We start from the raw sequence: 22,756 nt of genomic DNA, 5'->3' as shown, positions 1-22,756 counted from the left end.
TGACATGTACAGTGTGATTGTTAAGTTGGTCTCTGGTTAACTGAAGACATTGAGGAATTCAGTGGAGAGGCTCTCAAGTTTGCTATAATTTGTTGCAATCTATGAGTGTTTCCTTGTTCTTATAATCTGGAACTTTGAGGATGAATTTGTCCTGGAGATATTGAGGCCTTCAGAAGACTGACTTTTGTTGATCGAACTTTTAGAAGATAGATTTGTATCAGTCTATTTAGAGGATTATAGTGAGCCAATAGTTTTCTGGTTGAGAACACTACTTGGGAAATCAAATAAGATATGAAGATAAAACAGTGATGAGTTTGAGGTAGGAGGTGAATGGAGTAGGTCTTCCCAAGTTGACTGGATTGTGGCTCTTTTGTTTACACCCTCATTTCAGAGCACCTACCCAGTCATGCCAGGCCTTGCTTTTCCCTACGAAAATTGTCCAGGAGTTTACCAGAAGTCTTAGTCCTGTTTTCTGTTTATTCCCCTGCTTAGTTGTAGAGCTACACTTTTGATCACTCTTTGTAGATTTTAATCTATCCTATTAATGCCTTCAGATTGGCCCAAGTGTATTCAGAGAAGGTGAACATATATGATGGGTACAAGTTCTATTGTAGTGTGGTCCCTGAGAGAGACCATAACTTGGGGTATGTTGTTCCCTCCTCTTGTGACTGATGCATCTTATACCAGATCTACCAGTCATTAGCCCTGGGCACCTCACAGATTCTCCTTGACTCAGTTTCTCATTTATAATATGGGGGTAATTTCTGTTTCATAGAGTTCTGAAGATTAACCGAATTAACGTGTGACAACAACTTAGGTCATTGTATGGCACATAGTAAGCACCCCTTAAAAGTTAGTAATTATTGCTATTATGAAGTGCTTTGGAAATGATATATATGAGGTGAATATTTATGGTAACTGTCAATGACACATATTTACAATGTCAAGAAAAGGTTAATTATCATGGAGGAAAAGAGAAAAGTGCTTCAAGAAAGAAGATTGATATACTAACTACCAGATCTTACCTTTACTCAAAACACACACACACAAGGAAAGCTTCATCTATCTTAATTCAATTGTTAATTGCAAATTACTGTCCTTTTTGCATAAGACAATGTCCTGAGATAATCTGTGCATGGAGTCAGTGTGGGTCCAGGGAAAGAAAAAGAAGGCTAATGAGTAGCTGGGGGATATACTGTAATGGCAACTATAAATACAAAATTGAGCAAAATTAAGTTTTTCTTTTCTCTTCATCTTAAAATAACTTTAATTTTCTCAAGTTATACTTATATCATGTTGAATATTTTGTTACATTTTTCTCCAGTGATGAATCAGTCATACTTTAAGAGTTTACTTATTTATGCTTAAAAGTGATTGAAGATACATTCTGAAATAGTAAGTAGCTCATGAGTAAGTGAGCCTTATAGTTTTAAATGATGACCTCTGTTTTTTAAGAGTGTGGATAAGAAGTTCTTTTTTAAACAAACTTGTTCTATTTTTGACTGGACTATGTTATATGGATGAATACTGACCTGAGTGAGTGTAGTGTACTCCTCGCCCTAACCCCCATTGTTAAATCTGGAGAAGAATTTCAATTAATTATCTTTAAAAAATCATTTTTATGTGGAGTCTTTGAAATATGTTAATAGTTTAAAGGCTAAGGCTAGCTGGAAGAATTTTCTTAAATCTTAAGAATTGTATTGGAAGTTGTGCTTATACTGCCCCCTGCAGTTTCAGCCACTTTGATTCACCACCTTTAAACAAGGTGAGGTTTTCAAGTAGAGTTCAGTTGAAGGAGTATTATAATAGTTTGGGTCAATGGAAAGCTACAAGAAAATCAGATTCTAATATTTTCTATACTTAGAAAGATATACATAGCAATTTTGAGTCCTTTCAGCTTACTGAAAAGTCCCAGAGAATCTGATTTATAATGTGTTATGTTTACTTTGAGAGTAACTGCTTATCTTTAATTTAATCAATCTATTTGGTAAAGCTAAGTCTTGTCCTGATTACCAAAGCCATACCTTTGCTTTTTGACTTTGGGATGTACTTTTTGAGTAAAAAAAGGGCCCCCTCTTAAAAACCTGTTACTTTACTACTTAGGCAGATACTGAAATCGGTTTGAATTCCTTGAACACTGTGGACTGAAATGACTGAAGTAGTTTCATGGTCCTTACTGGCTAGAAGGGATATCTGGCCTTGTATTTAAAAAAAAAATATGAGAATTGCAGTTACCCAAATAGTCAAAAGTATAATGAGCTCAACTCCATGCCATAGGGGAGGAAGAGACAAGATAAAAGAAGTTTATACCTAGAGACACATACACACTTAATGCAGGCCACCCAGACTCATCATTTTGAGCTTTTTTTGGAAACTGATTACCTTGTGTAGTTTCATTTTCCTCATCTACCACTACAGACAAGTGGAGTCATCCTAAGACAACCACTTCTGGACACTAGAGGGGTGTTTCCATCATTTAATAAGGGAGGAGGTGAGTGCATAAGTTTCTGCCTTTAACTGACCAGCTTCTCTCTTCAGGGTTTTGGGAGGGAAGGTGGCCAGTCCTGTTTGAGAGGTGTTCTGCAGTTTGGGAATGAAAATGATATGATACCAAAGTGTATTTTGTTTATCTTCAAAATGTGAGGGAGGAAATGGAAATGTCAGTTTATAGATCATATTTTAATTTATTGTTAAATTTATTTGGTTCTATTGTTTCATTTAGCTATTTATAGCTTTTTGAGATTATCCTTATAACTGATGGGAAAGTGACTTCTATTTATTGGATAGTACATTTCTGATGTCACTCATAGTAGAGAAGACAGGTATCATGAAGCATCTTGATCTTCCTATCTGGGGCTATGCATCTGGAAGACAGTTGTTTTTATGGCTGCTTCGGGAATAGTTTTGGTTCAGGTAGTGGCAGTGGATTGTAAATTCTAGACCGTAATTGGCACATTTCACATGGTATAGCTTCTAATGCGAATTTCTTCTTTGAGGAAATTGGCTTTAGATCTGGATGAGTCATGATGCAGCTGCTAAAGTAGAAAGTGTATCATGGATTCTGATGGAAAACACACTACTCATAAAATACTTGCTGAAACTCTCTTTGCACATTGATGTTTTTCTATAAAAGTATTAAGACCCAGCTTTAAAATTTCTAATAAGGAATTATAGGTGATATGGGAATGACAGACTTTGGAGAGGTTATTGATGAATCTGGCTGAGAGTTTGAATATCTTGGTGTAGACTTTGAGAGATTTTGGCCAATTCATTTTGAAAACTGGTTATTTTAGTAGGTAGAATATTGTGCATTAAACATAGTGGTAGATATAGCTTTCACATTTCATATAGTGAAAGGCAACTTGCACAGTCTCCTTTGTTGAAAATGTTTTGTTGAGTTTATGTTATTCTAAGTGGACCCTGCAGTTCTTTCATTGACTTGATTTGATTCATCCTTTAAGGCTCCCTGTGGTCAGAGGAGATGGTAGTTCATGGTTGAAGCTAGTTTATTGTTCAAATGTTTTAGCATTTAAAGAGCACATTATATTGGGCACATATTTTCATATCTGTCTGCCTCAAACAGTCTATTGTCTTTGGTCTCTATATAATCCAATATAATGCTTGCTTATAAACTCTAGGAAAATTATTTAAGAAGTAACTTCTTATTCAGATGGCTGATAGTTTGGGGTGTGAGAGAGAAAAAAGTATTTACATTATTATATACTTAATTAGTACATATAATATTGTTACACATTTATCTGTCTCTACATCCTCTTATACCCAGAGCCAGCTCTGCATGCATTTCTTTAAAGCAGGGATCTCCAGAAGGTCATCATTGTGTACTAGTCTGTTGTTGGTACCCTGGTCCAGGCCTCTGGGCAGCTGCAGGATTAAGCCACACCCCCTTCTCTTGGGCTGGAATTGTCTATATGCCCCTGGGAGAGAGAGCACCTAAGGCTTGCCTGTCCTTGAAATGCTTAGTGGTCATGGAGATGGTATGGATTGCTCATGGCATATGGGTATATCTAAGATGGAAGGAAACATATGGGAAGGGCTGATATACCTCACTTTCTCTCAACAAACCTGCTTGCAAGTTTGCTTGTGGTGTTTTTGTGAGTAGACAATTAACCACATCTTGCCCCCTACCCAACTTCAGTGTTTGTTTTTTGTTGTTGTTGTTGCAAATAAATAGGGGTTTGCTTTATAGGCATTTCTGTTTATTTGGGAGGTTAGAAAAATATGCAAATAAATAAGCATCTCCAATTTTCTGAACATTTTCTGTTTTGCAGAAATCATCTTTTCATAAGCAGAGGGTAGCTGAGTATGTCAGTGGTTCCTTGCTTCCTCCGCCCCTCCTCTCCCCCAAGGGGCTGCGCTGAACACATTGGAAAGACAGTTTGATGCATTTAGCTCACAAATACATAAGTGTCCATTAACCATAATGTGACTGATGAGTCCAATTTTAGACCTAACACTCTTGAAAGTCTCATTTTTCTCTTCAATTGAAAATATCTTTTATTCTCTATAATATGGGGAGGATCTGTGTTTATATATTTGAAGCAAGGAGTTTTTTTTCATTTTTAAAGTGTTTATTTTTGAGGTGTGGGGGGGGGAGAGGCAGAGAGAGAGAGGAAGAAAGAGAATCCCAAGCAAACTCTGCGTTGTCAGCCCAGAGCCTGATGCGGGACTTGCACCCAGGAAACCACGACCTGAGCAGAAATCAAGAGTCAGATGCTTAACCGACTGAGCCGCCTAGGCACCCCTTGAAGCAGAGTTTTACTTCTTTTCCTTTGTAGTACTTAACCCGTTTTCATTGCATAAAATTTGAGTTTTGACTTTAGATGCTCTTTTTCCTTTTTTTTTTTCCAACTTAGTATCATTGATTATTTCAGTCAACTACCCCATTTGCCTGTCTGTTTAGCATTATTTCCAGTGGTGCTTCAGTATTTCTGTGTATTCCAGCTGTTTATAGAGTCTTTATGTTTCTCTGCATTTTTTTTTTGTTTTATTTTTTGAGGTGTACATACACAGTTACACTTCATGGAGTTGCATCCAGCCAAGTGTCCATGTTCTTCTTGTGAAGAGGCAGAGAAAATCACCTCTCCCAAGAATTTCCACCTTCTGACCAAGGGAAATGTGTCCTGAGGAGCTGTACGCAGATGGGAGGCAACTTGTTTGCTTGTTCTGCTGCTAGAGCATTGATTTAATTAGAAGACAGGCTGTGGGTGGCCATGTGCAGACAAAGAAGCACCAGACAGAGCCCAGTTAGCCTGGGACAGTAAAAGTAAGTTACGCTCTTTTTAAAACACTTTTGAGTACTGATGCTGATTCTTGCCTTTAATACTAAGGGGCAACTTGTAACTTACTGTTTGTGTTTACACAATAGGTACATCTATCTGTTCTTTTTGTAAGACCCTAGAAATTAAATGTGCTCTCTAGCACAAAGTACCTGCTTAATGGACAAGCAGTGATTTTTTTCCTTTAAATTTTTTTAGAACAATAAGAAGACTGAGTCACTTATTACATTCTAAATTAATTTTGCACTGCATCAAAACTATGTATTAGTTTTTGATGAAGTCAGAACACTGAAGTACAGAGCTTGTTATGTTTTACTTTGTACTGATGGGAACATGAAACATTTTTCACTTTTTTTCTAGCCATTTCTTGATGAGTTGTGTGGACCTTATCAGATGTATTCATATTGGCTAAATCTAGTAGAAGATACGGTCCAAGACCAGACTTAGCAGTTCCCGAGGAGCATGTAGCTTTATCAATGAACCTTCATTTTGCTCTTGGAATTGTTCTTCTCCGAACATACTACACTACTTTTATATATTAAAGCCACATTTGGTGGAATGGTGGAATTGGTGGTAATCTGTATTTTGGCCGTGTGAAAGCAATTTAGACTTATGAATTGAGTGTAAAATATCTTCTTGTCCTGTATTAATAGAGTTATCAGATTCATTGGCCCTTAGATTTATAGTATAGTGATTATTGAATCATTTTGTGTGTGTGTGTGCATGTGCTTGTGCATTTGGGGCATCAGTTTTATAATTGAATATCTACTGTATTTTTTTGTTTTATTTTTTAAATTTTTTTATTTTTTTGTAATTTCTTGGCTAAGAAGCTTTTTCTGTGTTCAGCAAAATCATGGGCTGATATCATGCAGGTCAATCTGTAAGACTGCCCTTTGATTTTAAATTTTTGCCCATTTTCTCAGACCTGGCTTTTATTTAGAATCTGGAAAGGAATGAGGAAGAAACTTAAGTTACATGATTTTTAGGAATCCAATCAAGATAACATCCTAACTCCTCCAAAGTAGAACAAAATATTGCTTCAATTCTCTTTGATTCATTTTCTGTCTGTCTAGTTTTTATGTGTATAGTAGGCTTTACCTAAATGCTAGAATGATGCAGGAGCAAACAGCTTAAAATTGAATTCTAGGCATTCCAGTTGATGAAAGTTCTTTGGTCATTACCACTGCCAGGGAGTTTTTACTGGTAGTCATTCTCACTCAGGGTCTAACCTCCTTCATGGTACACACATTTCTTGGCAGTTCATGACATGCTTATACTATAACATAGGACATCAACGCTGTTAACACTTGTTAGGCTTCTTAGAAGATTCAGGGTGAGGCATTTATTTATGTTTTCTTCTCTTGGAGTACATGCAGATGTTAACATTTTCTAGTGTGCTGGAAGTCTTTGTAATAAAAAGAAGCATTATAAGTTACTACTTATTAAGTTAGTAATACTTCTTTCTCCCTTCCAATTCTTACCATGTCCTCACCTCGCATTTGATAGAAGGATGGTTTAAGTTACTCTAATTCCATGGTCTGTTAGATTCTTTTTGAGTGATACTTCCATATTATTGTCAACATGGTTAAAAGGTATAATTATTTATAACCTTTTGAAAGGAAGTGTATGTGGATGCCAAATTTGGCTCTACTAGAGAAACAGCTACATTTGTCTTTTCTATTGTACCTCTTGTGGAAAGGACAATTTCAGGTACTGTGTGTGCTAACCTCTTCCTGGACATCGTAAAGAATCCAACTAAAACAAAGTTTAAAACTATTTCAGATGTGCAAGTATATTGGAGCCAATATTTTATTTTAGAGATCTGTGTTGTGTTTGACAAGTAACTCTTTGTACTGCAATTCTGTGGCCTTCAATTAAAAAAAAAAAACATGAAAGTAAATTGCTGTGATGTCCTTTTTCTACTTAATTAATTATGATATATGTTTATTTGCAAATTAGTCAGATTAATAATAGAAAGGAGATTCATAAAGATCTGCAGTGCTTTTTATTAAAATGTTTTTTGTAATAAATTAGGGAAAAATATGGTCCTATTTTTTGACAGAATACTGTATGCCAGATCAACAAATGCTCTAATGAACAAGTATCAAACATTTGTTGCATTTATTCTGACATTTCCAGAAGAGTTTGGATATTTCAAGAAGATCATAAGAAGTCTTAGTTCCTAATACATATGCTGTTGTGTGTGAAGGTTTTTTTTTCTCCCAACATAAAATATGTTGTCTTTTGTGTTATTGAATAGTTAAAAAAATGAACTGTCGCAGATGCTAAAACTGGGTATTCAACATACTATATTTGACTCAAATGTTCACAGAGTGTGATGCAAACAAATGTTCTCTCAACTTACATCCAGGATAGCTAAAATATTACTTTAACACGTGTTAAAAGTAGAGCACTGTAACTATTTGGCTAGATATAATTCCGGGCTGTCTAAGTTGAGTAATTTCCTCAGGCATTCCAACTTTGATCAACCACAGCAAGAACTTTTAGCATGTCTGTAAAGCAGCCAGTGCATCTGTAAATATGTCCTGAGGTAGAGAGAAAAGAGAATGCCAAAAAAAGAAAGAATACTTTCTGTCATTAAGGAGCAGTTACAGAATGAAAATGGAAAGTTTTTTGTTTCCCTAGGAACTCTTTTTAGATCATTGAGCCTCTGATGTCTAAGTATGCCCTGTGGTTCTGTATTAATGAATGAAAGATACCTCATTTGGGCCTAGTAAAAATGTTTTTGGCTAACTCTGCTGCTGAAACTTATTGGTTAGAGTCCATTAATTCTTAAACTTTCCAGTCTTTCTTAATGTAATGTTAAGTGGCTAAAAATCTAACATAAACAATAGTATATATCAGTCAAGTGGGTCTTGCTTGTTTTTAATTGGCTAGTATTTGAGTGAAATATGATCCTATTTTAGAGAATAGTTCTAAGTTCGTTTTCAACACATGGATGAAAGAAAAAAAAGGTTTTCTGGGTTTTGTTTTCAGTGACCTGAAAATGAATTTGCAAATATCTACTGGTTTCTATACAGAAGCATTAACTAAGAATATTTATAATGGTAAATTGCCCTGTGCTATGTTGGGAGCTGCATGTTTCTCATATTTTTAGACACAACATGCTCCTATCACATTGATATCACTTGGCCGGAAGATCTTTCAAGGAGTTAACAACTACTCACAAAGTGGATATTAAATGGAATGTTCTGTCCAGCTTCTTTCCAACCATGTTGTCTACAGTCTCATGGTAACAAATACTTTGACCTTTTAATTAGCTCCAGTTGTGAAAATTCTCCTTTTTAGGTCAATATTGTATCAGACATTACGACAAATCCATAATCTTGTAATTTCCTTGTGGCAGATCTCTATTGTCCACATTCTTCAGTCAGTCAGTCAGTCAGTCAGTCAGTCAAAACAAGGTTAACCCAGTTAAATAAAATTTACTAGTAGTAGGGGCACCTAGGTGGCTCAGTCGGTTAAACATCCGACTTTGGTTCAGGTCATGATCTTGAGGCTCATGGGTTCGAGCCCCACATCGGGCTCTGTGCTGACAGCTCAGAGCGGGGATCCTGCTTTGGATTCTGTGTGTCCCTCTGTCTCTGCCCCTCCCCTGCTGGTGTTCTGTTTCTCTGTCTCTGTCTCTCTCTCTCTCAAAAATAAAACATTAAAGATTAAAAAAATTACTAGTACTAAAAAAAAGTTTTATCGTAGTTTTACCATCTTTTCATGGTGCCCACCCCCCCCCCCCCCCCAAACTGAACAAGTCAGGCAGTATATATTGGTAGATTTATACCTTTTTAAGCCCATCCCCTGTATCCTGAAAGAGGTGTAGAGAAATGGTGAATGGGAAAGTTGTGGAGGATAGGTAGGGGAAGGGCAAGGCCTGGGTAAACTAATTGTGATTTTCATGGACAGGGTACTTGAGCAGATTTCTGAGTTGGTTACCTTGTTACTGTTTCTTTGTTTACCCAAGAATTTTTCTTCCTGTAAATATTGTCCATCTGAATGCCATAATTTCTTCAAATTTAATGCTTATTTAGTTTCATGTGCTTATTGCTTTGATCTTGAAATCATTACAGTTCACACTGAGATGAGAACCAACTTTCTAAAACAATGTGGAATCTGATATCTAATTTATAGATAGGTTCTTACTATCCTTTAATTATTTCACCTGATTTCCTCTTTGTCTTTTTTTTACGTTACCTGAATATTGAAGCCCCCACCCCATGGAGCTATGTAAGCTGTGTGTGTGTGTGTGTGTGTGTGTGTGTGTGTGTGTGTGTGTGTTTTGTTTTTTGAGTTTTTCTGCTCCAAACTACTGGCTCCAAAGAATATCGTGTTTTATCATTTTGATATGTCAGTTCACCATTAAATAAAGTTCCATATGAAGTAGACTAATGGTGACCAACATAATCTTGAGAAGAATACCATGATTCATCTTTCTTCTTGTGGATTCTGGGTAGAAAGCTTATCTGACTTATTTGGAGAAGCAAAATAGTATTATAAGTTCTAATTGTCATAATCAGAAGATATGTGGCATTTGACACTAACCTGGCTCTTTCTAGTAAAGTGTGTTGACACATTGTAGTTAGACTACAGTGCTTGTAGTGGCTTACTTCTGTATTTGTTCTTCTTGTTTACGCAGCAAGAAGAAAGAATATTCAGTATTTTAAATATTCAACTAAGCATGAGAATGAAATCATGATTTGTTGTTTGGACTGGCATTTGTGTCAAAGAGCTACTTTGCCTGAAATCTGTATCGTGTATTCAGTTTTCACTGAAGACTTAGCAAAGCTCAGATTTTGCAACAGAAGCTTAATACCTTATTAACCATTAGGCCAGAGGTTGCAGAAGAGACAGTTCACAGATATGTGTTGATTGGCTGTTAGACTAGTTCATAAAAATTGGAATTTGTTGCCAACATTTAAAAATTAGGAGACTAAAAAATATGTATTTCTAGCTTCTATTGAAAAAATGATACCTGGCTACATGGAGCATGCATTCTCTCAGGCCTGCAGTCTGCCAGTTTTAAGTATAGGAGGCTTTGTAATTAAGATTGTATTTTCAGTTCAAGGTAAAGCTGAAAATAAGGCTTGGGCAGATACACCAATTTTTGTCTTGTTGGAAAGGCCTAGAAAATGAATTGATAGCTTAACAGGGATTTCTACCAAAAGTAAGGGTAAAAGTGGAATGAGCTTTGATTTGAATTTTTGCAATTGGAATTGGACTGAAATATTAACTTATTATTTTGAAAATGAACTTCAAATCAAACTAAAGACTTTTCAAAAAATTTCCTATCAAAGCAGTTTGAACCAGAACCAAAGTATCTCACTCCAAAGAGTTTAGAGCTGGAGCTAAAGCAGATCAAAATACTGTATGGCCCAACTAAACTTGAACTAAATTGTTCCTTTATTTACTTCTTGTCTCAGGAGTAAAATATTATTTTCAGTGTTTTGTGGTGAAGAATGTACCAGAAAAGACCATAAGTACAAGCATATTGCACTGATTTCCAAACTTTTTCTTGCTAACCTCCTAAAGGACATTTAGCTTCCAACATCATTTATCTTATCTTGATTCCACTACTTCTAAATGGAAAACATACTTAGAAAAGTCATTGATTTGCACATAATACCTGTGGCTGCATCTGTGATGATTATCCAGAAAGCTTTGTATGTTCTTTTCAGTAATTCTCTCATTTTATTAATCTTCCAGTTCACCTAATTTTTCTGCAGTAAAAGTTGAGTCTTGGCTTCCAAAGTGGTTAGCTTTTGTAGCCTCTCTTAGCTCACGTGTGCTTCCTTGCTTCTCACCTCTTCCATGCTTTTGCTGATAGATGCGTGGGAAACCCTCCTTTAGATGAGGTTCACAAAGTGAAGTTAAACAGATTTTGGAATTCATTTAGGTTGGAGTTTCTCAAGGTGTGAGTTGTGGCCACCTGGATTAGAATCACTTGAGGTAGCTTTTTCAAAAAAATGAAAACATTCCCTATCTGCACCTCAGAGGACCTAAATCAGAATCTTTGGGGATGGGAATCTGGAAATTTTAGTTTTCTGATTCTTTTTAAAAAAACCTTTTTGTTTTGAGAGAATTGTAGACTTACATGTAGTTGTAAGAAATAATATGGAGAGGGGCACGTGGGTGGCTCAGTCAGTTGAGTGTCTGACTCTTGATTTCAGCTTGGGTCATGATCTTGCAGTTCGTGGGTTCACATCCTACATTGGACTCTGCACTGACAGTGCAGAGCCTGCTTGGGATTCTCTCTGGTTCCCTCTCTCTCTGCCCCTCTTGCATGCTTTTGCTTGCTCTCTCTCAAAAATAAATAAACTTAAAAAAATAATACAGAGAGATTCCTTGGGTCTTTTACCCCACAATGGTAACAGTTAAAAAAAAATTGCAGTTAATCTTTTATTTTCAGAATTATACATTATAGTTTCAAAAATTTTTAATGACGTATAATATACACATAGAAAAATATACACGTTTATTATAAGGGACAGCTCCTTGAATTTTTCAGAGTGAACATAGCCCTGTGGAACCAGCACCCAGATAACAAAACATTTGCACCCCTCCAGAAGGCCAGTTATGTCCCCTTCTAGTCACTCTGGGGTAAAGCCTGTTCTGAAATGGAATCATGCTGTAAATAACTCTTTTGTGTCTGCTTTTTTTTTTTTTTTTTTTTTTTGGTTAATTGAGGTGAAATTCACATAACACAAAATTAGTCATTTTAAAGTAATTGAGTGGCATTTAAAGATTTGTAATATTGTGCTACTGCCACCCTCTGTCTTATTCCTGGAACATTTTTATCTCCCTGAAAGAAACCGTGTACCATTAAGTGGTTGCTTTCCATTCCCTCCTCCCCTAACCTCATGGCAACCACCAGTCTGCTTTCTGTCTCTATGGATTTACCTGTACTGAATATTTCATATAAATGGAATCATACAATATGTGATCTTTTGTGTCTGACTTTCACTTAACATAATGTTTTTAAGGTTCATTCACATTGTAGCATGTATTAGTACTTCCTTCTTTTTTGTAGAGCATAATTCAACATTGTTCATGTATATGCCAGTTTATTTATCCCTTCATCTATTGACAGGCAGATCTAAGTTGTTACTACTTTTTCCCATTTGTGAAGAGTGTTGTTGTGAACATTCCTGTTACACGCATTTGTCTGAGTACCGAATTGCTAGATGATACTAACTCTTGTGTTTAACTTTTTGTGGAACCATCAAACTGTTTCCACAGCAGCTGAACCATTTTATATTACCAACAGCAGTGTATGAGGGTTACAATTTCTCTACATTCTTGCCAGCAGTTGCTATTTTTTGTCTTTGTGAGTATGGCCATCTCATAGGTGTGAGATGGTACATCATAGTGGTTATTATTTTTATTTCTTTAATAATTACTGATGTTGAACATCTTTTCATGTGCCTGTTGACCACTTGTGTATCTTCTTCAGAGAAATGCCTATTGGAGTCTATTCAAGTCCTTTGGCCATTTTTTAATTGGGTTATATTTTGGTTATAATTGGAAGTTGGAGTTCTTAATATGTTCTAGATACTGTACTACTATTGCAAGTCTGGAATTATGTCAAAATAAACACTTGAAAAATAAATTGTAACTACCGCTGTAGTGTTGTCTCCCCATTATAGCCCTCTGACCATGCCCTATCTCCTGTCCTGTTTCATTTTTCTCCATCATATTTACTGCTATCTAATATGCCATCTAATTTATTTAGTTTTTTATTGTCTGTCTCTCTTATCTAGAACGGAGGCTCCATGTGGGCAAGGATATTTTTCTGTTTTGCTATATCCACATGGTTTACATTATGGATTTACAAACTATGGCCTGAAAGCCAAATCTGGACTGCTGCTTGGTTTTGAACAGTCTGCAAGCTAAATATGGTTTTTACTTTCTTAAATGGTTGGAAAAAAAGGTCAAGAGAAGAAGAATATTTCATGACACCAGAAAATGTTGTGAAATTTAAATTTCAGTGTTTATAAATGAAGTTTTATTGGAACAAAGCTATGCTTATTTGTTTTTGTATTTTCTCTGGCTACTTTCATGCTAGAAAGGCAGAGTTGAGTAGTTGTAGAATTGCCTGTGTGCCCCACAAAGCCTGAGCTGTATAATATATCTGGCTCTTTACAGAAAAGATTTGCCTGGCACATAGATGTCCAATAAATATTTGTTGAATGAATGAAACTTAACCTATGCTACCACAGAGGTATCTAAACTGGAAGTCCTTCAGTAATCCCATTCTTGAGAGTTTGAGTTTCATTAGCTGCTAAACAAACAAACCAACAAAATATCCCCAAATGATTTTTTGGTAAATACATTTTCATTGGTCTCTATTCATCCTGTAAATAATGATGATTGATGATAAAATACTAGAGAATTTGTAATTCTTAGGATAGTGTCAGGTAGGATATGTATACACAGGTTTTATCAGGGTTAGTTTGAGAAAGGCTATAACAACATGGAGTGTACATCCTGTTTTTATTACTCTATTTAAAAGAGATTCAACAGCTAGTTTGTTTCAGAACCTGTTTATTTTTTCCCTTTCTCATCAGCTTTAGATTAATAAAGCTAACCTGCATGCTAATGAAGGTAGTGATTAAAATAATTTTGATATCTTGGCATACTTCATGTGAATAAGAAACCATATTATCACATAATTTCATTCTACTGTATTTTATTCATCTAATGGTGTGTTTGTTGATTTGTACTTGAATAACAGGGTATGAATACTAACATACCAGTAATTTCCTGTAAATGTCTAACTTCTTAAAGGGAGATTAGAAATTGGACAAACATAAATCATTTTATATAAAAATGATTTTATATTGTGCCAGTCTAGTTTTTGTACAACATTTGAAAGCTAAATTGTTTGCATCTGTAAGAGCTGATAATAGAGGTCTCATAATAGATCCCCAGAGGTACAGTATACTCTATAGCTTTGCAAATAGTTCTTATTTTATGCTTTCAGCAAAGGATGTTAAATGGGTAATACAGGTTGTGGTTTGTAGTGAAAGAGTAATGCTTTGCAGATCTTTGCCTTGGCTCGGTGTTTGCAAATTTTACTAATAGGAAAGGGTTTACATGTCCTGATGGGGGTGTAGCTCCTGACTTGCATTTTTGGCTTTCCTGATCTCTCTTTGCTGGGTTACACAGTCAGAGGGATCTTATTTTGTAAAACTTTGTCTCCTCTGAAAGTCATGAATAAACTTAAAAAATATTTTGCTTTTGGGGAGCATGGGTGTCTCAGTTGGTTAAGTGCCTGACACTTGATATATCAGCTTGGGTCATAATTTTGCAGTTGTGGGATTGAGCCCCACATTGGGCTTCGTGCTGACAGCATGGAGCCTGCTTGGGATTCTGTGTCTCCCTCTCTCTCTGCCCCTCCCCCACTCCTTCTTTCTCAAAATAAACTTGAAAAAATATTTTGCTTTTAAAATTTCATCTTTTAGAAGCTGAAAATGCTATTGCTTGAATTTATTTCATTTCTCTTGTTTTAATTGTGAAACAGTTGAATTCTTTTTTTTTTTTTTAAGTTTCCTTATTTATTTTGAGAAAGAGTCAGAGTGTAAGTGGGCATGGGGCAGAGAGAGAGAGGGGGGGAGAGAGAGGGAATCCCAAGCAGTCTCAGCACAGTCAGCGTGCAGAGCCTGCTGTGGGGCTTGAACTCACGAAACCTTGTGTGATCATGACCTGAGCCAAAATCAATAGTTGGATGCTTAACTGACTTAGCCACCCAGGTGCCCTGAAAAGATTGAATTCTTAATACTCTATTACATTTTTCTGGTATTTCTCTATAAGGGTAACCTGTAAGAATCAATAAGTATCAGCTTAAGGGGTTACAGTTCACAATCATTCTATTTATATCTGGTTGTAATTAACTCCTATTCATTCATTCTGCAAATATTTATCAAGTAGCTACTAAGTGCCAAGCATTACGTTAGACATCTGAATACAATATCTAAAAAGACAAATTACTATACTTACCGGGCTTAACAGTCTATGAAGAGAATTAGACAAACAGAAAGTACATATAATGTCAAGTAGTAAAAAGTGCCATAAAGAACAATAAGATAGTAAGAGAAAAAAAATGGTTGGGGAAGTTTGGAGAAATGCTAATAACTCAGTAAACAGAGTGCCCACAGATGTCATTTGAGTAGAGATCTGAATGAAATGGAGGAGAAAGCCATGCAAAGATGTTGGGGAAGGGAGTTTTTGGTTAGAGGGAAAATTATCCCATTATCTCTTCTTACTCAGCCTATTCTTTATAACACTTTATCCCCATGGAACATCAGCTATTTATATATATGTATATGTGTATGTTTCTGCATAAACACACAGTCTTTATTTATTGGCTTTTTCTCTTATTAGAGTGACTCACTAAACTCAGCATTTCAAAGGAATGAATGAACAAATGTAAAATCCCTGAGGTGGGAATGTTCTCTGTGTGCTCATGGAATTACAAGGAGGTCAATGCGGCTTATAAATAGTATGTGTGAGGAGGGAGGGGCCAGATTATGTAGGGTCTTGTACATCTTGGAAATTAAGACTTTAGATTTTATTCTGAGTATTATGGGAAACCATTATAGGTTTTTGAACATGGGAGTAACAAAATTTCTGACAAATTTTAAAAGGATTGCTTGCTACTGATTTGGCATAATGCTTTCTAGTTGAACAAACTGATTCAAGTCAGAAAATAAAAAAATGACCATTTAAAAAACTTAATGTATATTTTTTATAAGGGGAAAATTAGTATATAGGGTGATCAGTTTATATCAAATGAGAGATACACTTCTTTTTTGTCAGTTTTATTGAAGGGTAATTTATATACAACAAAATTCACCAATTTTAAGTGTACAGTTTGATTTTATGACAAATATATACAATCATGTAACCACCATTGCAGTTGTATATAACATTTTCATCACCTCTAAAATTCTTTTTCTCTCTTTTTAAAGTTTGTTTATTTTGAGAGAGAAAGTGTGAGGGAGAGGGGCAGAGAGAGAGGGAGAGAGAGAATCCCAAGCAGGTTCTACACCACCAGCACAGAACCTGAGTGGGGCTCGATCCCATGAACCTTGAGATCAAGACCTGAGCCAAAGTCCAGAGTTGGGTGCTCAACCAACTGAGCCACCCAGGCACCCCCAAAATTCCCTTTTAATGCCTGTTTGCCTATCCCCTCCTTTTCATTGACCTCTGGCAACCATTATCTGCTTTTTATCATTTTGCCTTTTCTAGAGTTTGGATTAAATACAGTCATATGATATGTGGCCTTTTGTGAATGGCTTCTTTCACTTAGCATGATGCTTTTGAGATTCCTTCATCAGAAAGAGGCTCCAGGCTCTGAGCTGTCAGCACAGAGCCTGATGTGGGGCTCCAGCTCACAAGCTGTGAGATGATGACCTGAGCTGAAGTCAATACTTAACTGACTGAGCCACCAGGTACCCCGCTATTGTCTGTCTTCTTAATTTTAGCCATTTTATTTTTTTATTTTATTTTACTTTTTAAAAAATTTATACAGGTTATGTAGTGGCATCTCATGGTTTTAATGTGCATTTCCTAATGACTAATGATGTTAATATGACTAATTTCATTATTTTCATGTTATTTGCAATCTGTACATAAAATTATTTGCCCATTAAAAATTTTGGATGGTTTGTCTTACTGAGTTGCTTGGATTTTTTTTTATAATCTGGATACAAGGACTTTATTTTTATGTTTTGTAAAAATTTCTCCCAAGCTGTGGGTTGATTTTTTAAAAGAAACTTTTAATTTTAGAACAGTTTTAGATTTACAGAAAAATTCAGAAGGTAGTACAGAGAATTCCCATATACCCAACACCTGATTTCCCCTATTACTAACATCTACTTTAGTATGGTGTATTTTTCACAATTAATGAACCTATATTGACACATTATTATTGCTAACTAAAGTCTGTACTTAAGATTTTATTCATTTTTACCTACTGTAAACAGTTTTTCTGTTCCAAAGGGTTTTTTACCTTATATTATTATATTTTTCATCTTAGAAGTTCAATTTATTTATTTTCTTTATAGCTTCCTTTCTTTTTACCCTCATGTTTTTCTATACCTACTTGAATATATAGATTATGTTTATCAGAACTATTTTAACATTGTTAGCTACCTTTGGAATTGTTTGCTAATTCTATTATCTGTGTCATTTCTGGGTCTCTCTTCATTATTTGATACTTTCTTCTGGATATGGACCATAGTTTTCTGCTTATTTACATGTGTGGTCATCTTTGATTTTATACTAAATATTGTGAATTTTGTATCTTTGGGAGTCGGCTGTTGTGGAACTTCTTTGGGGCATACTTGTTCATTGAAATCATTTGGATTTTTTTTTGAGGCTTTGCTTTAAAACTTTGTTAGTGTAGGTCTACAGTAACCTTTCTAAGACTAATCTGGTCTAACTTTTGAGGCATTACCTTCTGAGACTTTCCCTGATAGCCTCATGCTGGCTGATGGGAACATGACCTATTCTTGCTTCTGTGTGAGCTGCAGAAATTGTTCAGCTTACTGTTTTCCAGAGCTTTTTTCTTTGGCCTTGGTAGTTTCCTAACAAATATATGCAGACTAAATACTTATTTAAAGACTCTGTATCTTTAGACCTCTCTCTTTGTAGCTCTTTCCTCTTTGTAACCTATACTGCATATTCTAACCTTCTTCGCCTCTTTGCACTCATAACTTTGTCTCCTCACTCTCTTTAGGGTTTCTCTTCCCTGTGCTATAGCCTGGAAAATATTTCTGGGAATTAAGTTGAGATGTCTGATTTGCATCTCTTCTTTCAGGATCACAGTCCTGTGCTGGCTGTTGATTGAACTCCATTTGCTATATATTTTGCCTGATTTTTCTAGTTAGGAAGATCAGTATAATCCCTATTATGACTTCAAAATCAGAAGCAGAAGTTCAGTGGACATACTTTTGAAGTTATAAATATATTTCAAAGTAGGAGAAATATTTTTGAAAAAAATGTTTCTAAGGTATCCTTTAATTTTCTTTACCTTTTCTTATATATTTTTAAAATGTCAACTTAAATCATCATGCAGTAGTCATTTTCAGAATAACTTTGTGTTGTGATGAGCAGTGGGTGTTATATGTAAGTGATGAGTCACTGAATTCTACTGAAACCAAGAGGTTAACTAACAAGAATTAAAAAAAAGAATAACTTTGTTCAGTTTGTGAAAAAATTGGCAGAGCTCATTAGCTGATATATTCCATTTCAAAGATTGTTGAAATAGTGTATACATTGGTGCAACCTTGTGTGTGTATTTTGGGAATTACTGCATATGGGTAGATGCTTCACATTTTCCTCACATTTCAGTTCCTTTTTCATACTTTGAAGATATACATGAGTAGGCAAAGGAGGTTATGTGAAGTAAAACAAAACAAAACCTTTGTAATGTGGTAATTTACTTATAATCTCTTTGTTCGGTTCTCAAAATATGAAATAATCTAAGGCAAGAATTCAGACTTCATCTGTTTTAAACCATAATCTTTCTTTGGTTGTGTTCTCTTTCCCAAGATTTAGTTATGAACTGATTTAGCTAGAAATATTAAGTTGGAAAGCCTTATTCAGAAGCATTATGCCTAATTATGCATACTCTTTCCAACATCTTATAAAATGCCTTTTCTTATTCGTGGTTTAATTTCTCTCTCAAGTTTCAAAGTTCTGATCCCCACCCCCCTTTTTTTTGTGTTCCCATTTCTATGATTTCCATGCCACGTAGTTAGTATTTCAAGCCTATGTTGTAAAATAGCCCCTAGTTTAGTCTCTCTGATTCCAGTCTTCTCCCCTTCCTTTTCATACAACATGTGAATGTCAATTAGTTTCCTTGACCAATATGCTAACCTTGACTTTCTCTTATACAGAAAGCTTGACTGGCTTCTCAGTGTTTTTCAGTCAGGTTCAGATTCTGATGAGTAGCATAGCTCTATCTTCATATTTGGCTCCAGTAAACCGTTTTTCCTGAATGTTTCTTCTGTGGCTCTGACACTTTCCCATTGCCTATATGTTGCTCACATCATTTTTACCAACTGTCATTTTCTACCTTCCTGGCTAGTTTTTACTTTTGTTTAATGTCCTTCAGGAAGCCTGCTGTAGGCCATTTCTTTTTGGGTGCTCAAAGCATTTATTATCTACTTACTCATATCTATTTAATTATATAACCTTTTTGTTATTTTCCATCCTGTGATCTTACTATTAATATTCTGTGGACAATTAGATTATCTAACTGCATTAGGACAAAAGCCCTTTTCTTCAATCCCTGACCCCTTTGCTCTAGTTGTAGGTACATACTAGGAAGATTTAATGTTTTGGTCAGTTTTTCTCGGATCTTGCAGAAATACAGGAAACTGGGGACATTTGTAGATGACTTGAGTTTTTTGGTGATCTATGGATTGATCCAGATTTGCCCTGATTTCTTAGATAGTATTGGTCTTACCTTAGAACAGAGTTAATTTTCTAGAATGTGAGGTAGAATTGTTCATTTTTATGGCCTTTAGTTATTTTGGAGTAGGCCTTTCATTTATGCAGTGACTCTCAGGAGTGTCAACCTAATCTTTCCGCCCCTGGGTCTTTTTTTCTTTTCTTTCTTTTCTTTTCTTTTCTTTTCTTTTCTTTTCTTTTCTTTTCTTTTCTTTTCTTCTTTTTTTTTTTTAATGAAATCTTTTGGGACTTTGTCCCCATGATTTTTTTTTTTAATTGTAAGATTTTTTATTGTTAGATTTTGTTCCCATATTTGTGGTGGGAGATTATGTATGATATTGTCTTGACATAACAAGACTAATGGTATATATTTTTAAAAACTGTATTCACAGTATTAGAAAAATAAGGCAGTATTTTTCTTTTAGATTTCAAATACATGACTGGCTTCTGATTCCAGGCTTTTATGTTCTATGTAGCCTGTTGATGTAAGCTTTTATTTTTTTTTTCTTTATGATATCTTTTTAAAGATGTAATTCATATACCAAAGAATTCACCATTTTATAGTATACAATTCACTGGTTTTTAGTATATTCATAAAGTTCTGCAGCCATCACCCTGTCTAATTTTAGTTCATCTGAATCACATCCAAAAGAAATGCAGGATCTATTAGCTGTCACCCCCCATTCCCCCTTTCCTAACCCCTGGCAACCACTGATCTTCTTTTTGGATTTGCTTATTCTGGACATTTCATATAAATTGGATCATCCAATATGTGATCATTTATGACTGGCTTCTTTCACTTAGCATTGTTTTTTAGGTTTATCTACATTTTGCCATGTATCAGTATTTCATTACTTTTTATTGCTGATTAATACTCCATTGTATAGATATACCATGTTTTACTTATCCACTTTATCAGTTGGTGGATATTTGAGTTTGCAAAAATGCTGGAGTATGAGTATTGAATAAGCTGTTAAGAATATTTGGGCTCAAGTTTTGTGTAGACAATTCATTTCTCTTGGGTATATACCTAGAAGTGGAATTGTTGGGTCAAATGGTAATTTTATGTTTAAGTTTTTGAGGGGCTTCCCGATGTTTTCCAAAGTGGCATTACCATTGTACATTCCCACCAGCAGTGTATAAAGGTTCTAATTTCTTCATATCCTTGCCAGCACATCTGTCTTTGTGATTCTTTTTGATGTTATTGTAAGTGGAATTGTGGGTACGAAGTAATATTTTATGTGGTTTTGATTTGCCTTTCCTTGATGTTGAGCATTTTTTCATGTGCTTATTGGCCATTTATGTATATTCTTTGGAGAAATGTTCATTCATGTCCTTTTCCCATTTTAAAATTGTGTTTTTATTTTAGAGTTGTGGGAAGTTTTTATATATCCTGGATACAAATCTCTTAAGGGTAAATGATTTGCATCCCTCCCCCCCAGTTCTGTGAGTTTTTTCTACTTTTTTTATTGTGTACTTTAAAGATTTATTTTTAAAAAGAGAGAGAGAGTAGGGGAGAGGGCCTTAGGGTGGGGGAGGTGGAGAGAGAGAAAAAGAGAGAGAGAGACACACACACACACACTCCTAAGCAGGCTGCACGCTCGGTGTGGAGCCTGATGCGGGGCTTGATCCCACAGCCCTGGGATCATGACCTGAGTTGAAATCAGGAGATGTTCAACCGACTTAGCCATCCAGGTGCCCCTATTGTGTACTTTGAAACCCAAAAGTTTTTAATTTTGAAGAAGTCCAACTTAATCTAGTTTTTTCTTTGGTTGCTTTTGCTTTTAGTATCATATCTAGGAAACCACTGTCTAAACATTTGCTTCAGTGTTTTCTTTGAATGGTTTTTATAGTTTTAATCTTTACATTTAGGTCTTTGTTTTACTTGGAGTTAAGTTGTATATGGTGTGAGATAGCATCAAACTTTCTTCTCTTGAATTGAATATCCAGTTGGCCTAGCTCCACTTATAGAAGACTGTCTTTTCTTTATTGCATTTTTCTGGCATCCTTGTTGAATTGACCATAAATGTGAGTCTTCCTTTTTTTTTTTTTAATTAAAAAAAAATTTTTTTTTTTTACTTTTATTTATTTTTGAGAAACAGAGTGAGACAAAGCGTGAGCGGGGGAGGGGCAGAGAGAGAAGGAGACACAGAATCTGAAGCAGGCTCCAGGCTCTGATCAAGGGGTCAGCACAGAGCCTGATGCGGGGCTTGAACCCATGAACTGTGAGATCATGACCTGAGCCGAAGCTGGACACTTAACCGATGGAGCCACCCAGGCCCTGTGAGGCTTCTGTCAATCCTATTACATTGATCTATATGTCTGTCCTTAGCTACATGCTTATATCACATCGTCTTTTTTTTTTTTTTTTTAAGTAGGTTCCATGTGCAATGTGTGGCTCAAACTCATGACCCAAAATGGAGAGTCACATGCTGCACTGACTAAGCCAGCCAGGCACCCCTATATTACTGTATACCTCTTGATTGCTGTATTTGTGTAGTAAGTTAAAAAAAAACCTAGAAGTGTGAGCCCTCCAATTTTGTTTTTTCTTTTCAAAGTGGTTTTGGTGGTTCTGCATCCTTTGCAGTTCCCTATGAAGTTTAGGATTAGTTTGTCAATTTCTGCCTGAAAAAAGGCAGCTAGGATTTGATAGGGGAATGTGTTGAAGCAGATCAGTTTTGGAGAATATTGCTCTTAAAGCTATTAAGCCTTCTGACCTATGAACATGGCTGCCTTTCCATTTATTTAGGTATTCTTTAATTTTTTTCTCAACATGTTTTTTAGTTTTCAGTATATAAATCTTATACTTATTTTTTTGAATTTCTTCCTAAGTATTTTATTCTTTTTGATGTTATTGTAAGTGGAATTGTTTTCTGAATTTCCTCTTCATATTGTTCATTGCTAACGTATAGAAATATGATTGATTTTTGTACATTAATCTTGTATCTTGAAATCCTGTTGAACTTATCAGTCCTAATAGTTTTTAG

General features: G+C 35.4%; 1 protein-coding gene across 4 annotated transcripts in view; it reads left to right on the top strand.

The window, feature by feature from the left end:
• The window catches only part of TASP1 (taspase 1), a 269,597-nt gene that overhangs the window by 16,959 nt on the left and 229,882 nt on the right, over positions 1-22,756 (top strand). Inside the window, exon 1 of one of the 4 annotated variants that reach the window (XM_030310111.1) lies at positions 5,134-5,284. The exons of the other annotated variants lie outside the window; for them this stretch is intronic. The gene's annotated coding sequence lies outside the window, so the exon portion shown is untranslated. Of the gene's footprint in view, positions 1-5,133; positions 5,285-22,756 lie in introns of those variants that run through there. 4 annotated transcript variants of the gene reach the window in all.

This window comes from Lynx canadensis, chromosome A3, assembly GCF_007474595.2.
Source record: "Lynx canadensis isolate LIC74 chromosome A3, mLynCan4.pri.v2, whole genome shotgun sequence".
NCBI classification, from domain to species: Eukaryota; Metazoa; Chordata; class Mammalia; order Carnivora; family Felidae; genus Lynx; species Lynx canadensis.
Note: the sequence above shows the minus strand (reverse complement) of the source record. Positions and strands in the feature narration are given on the sequence as shown.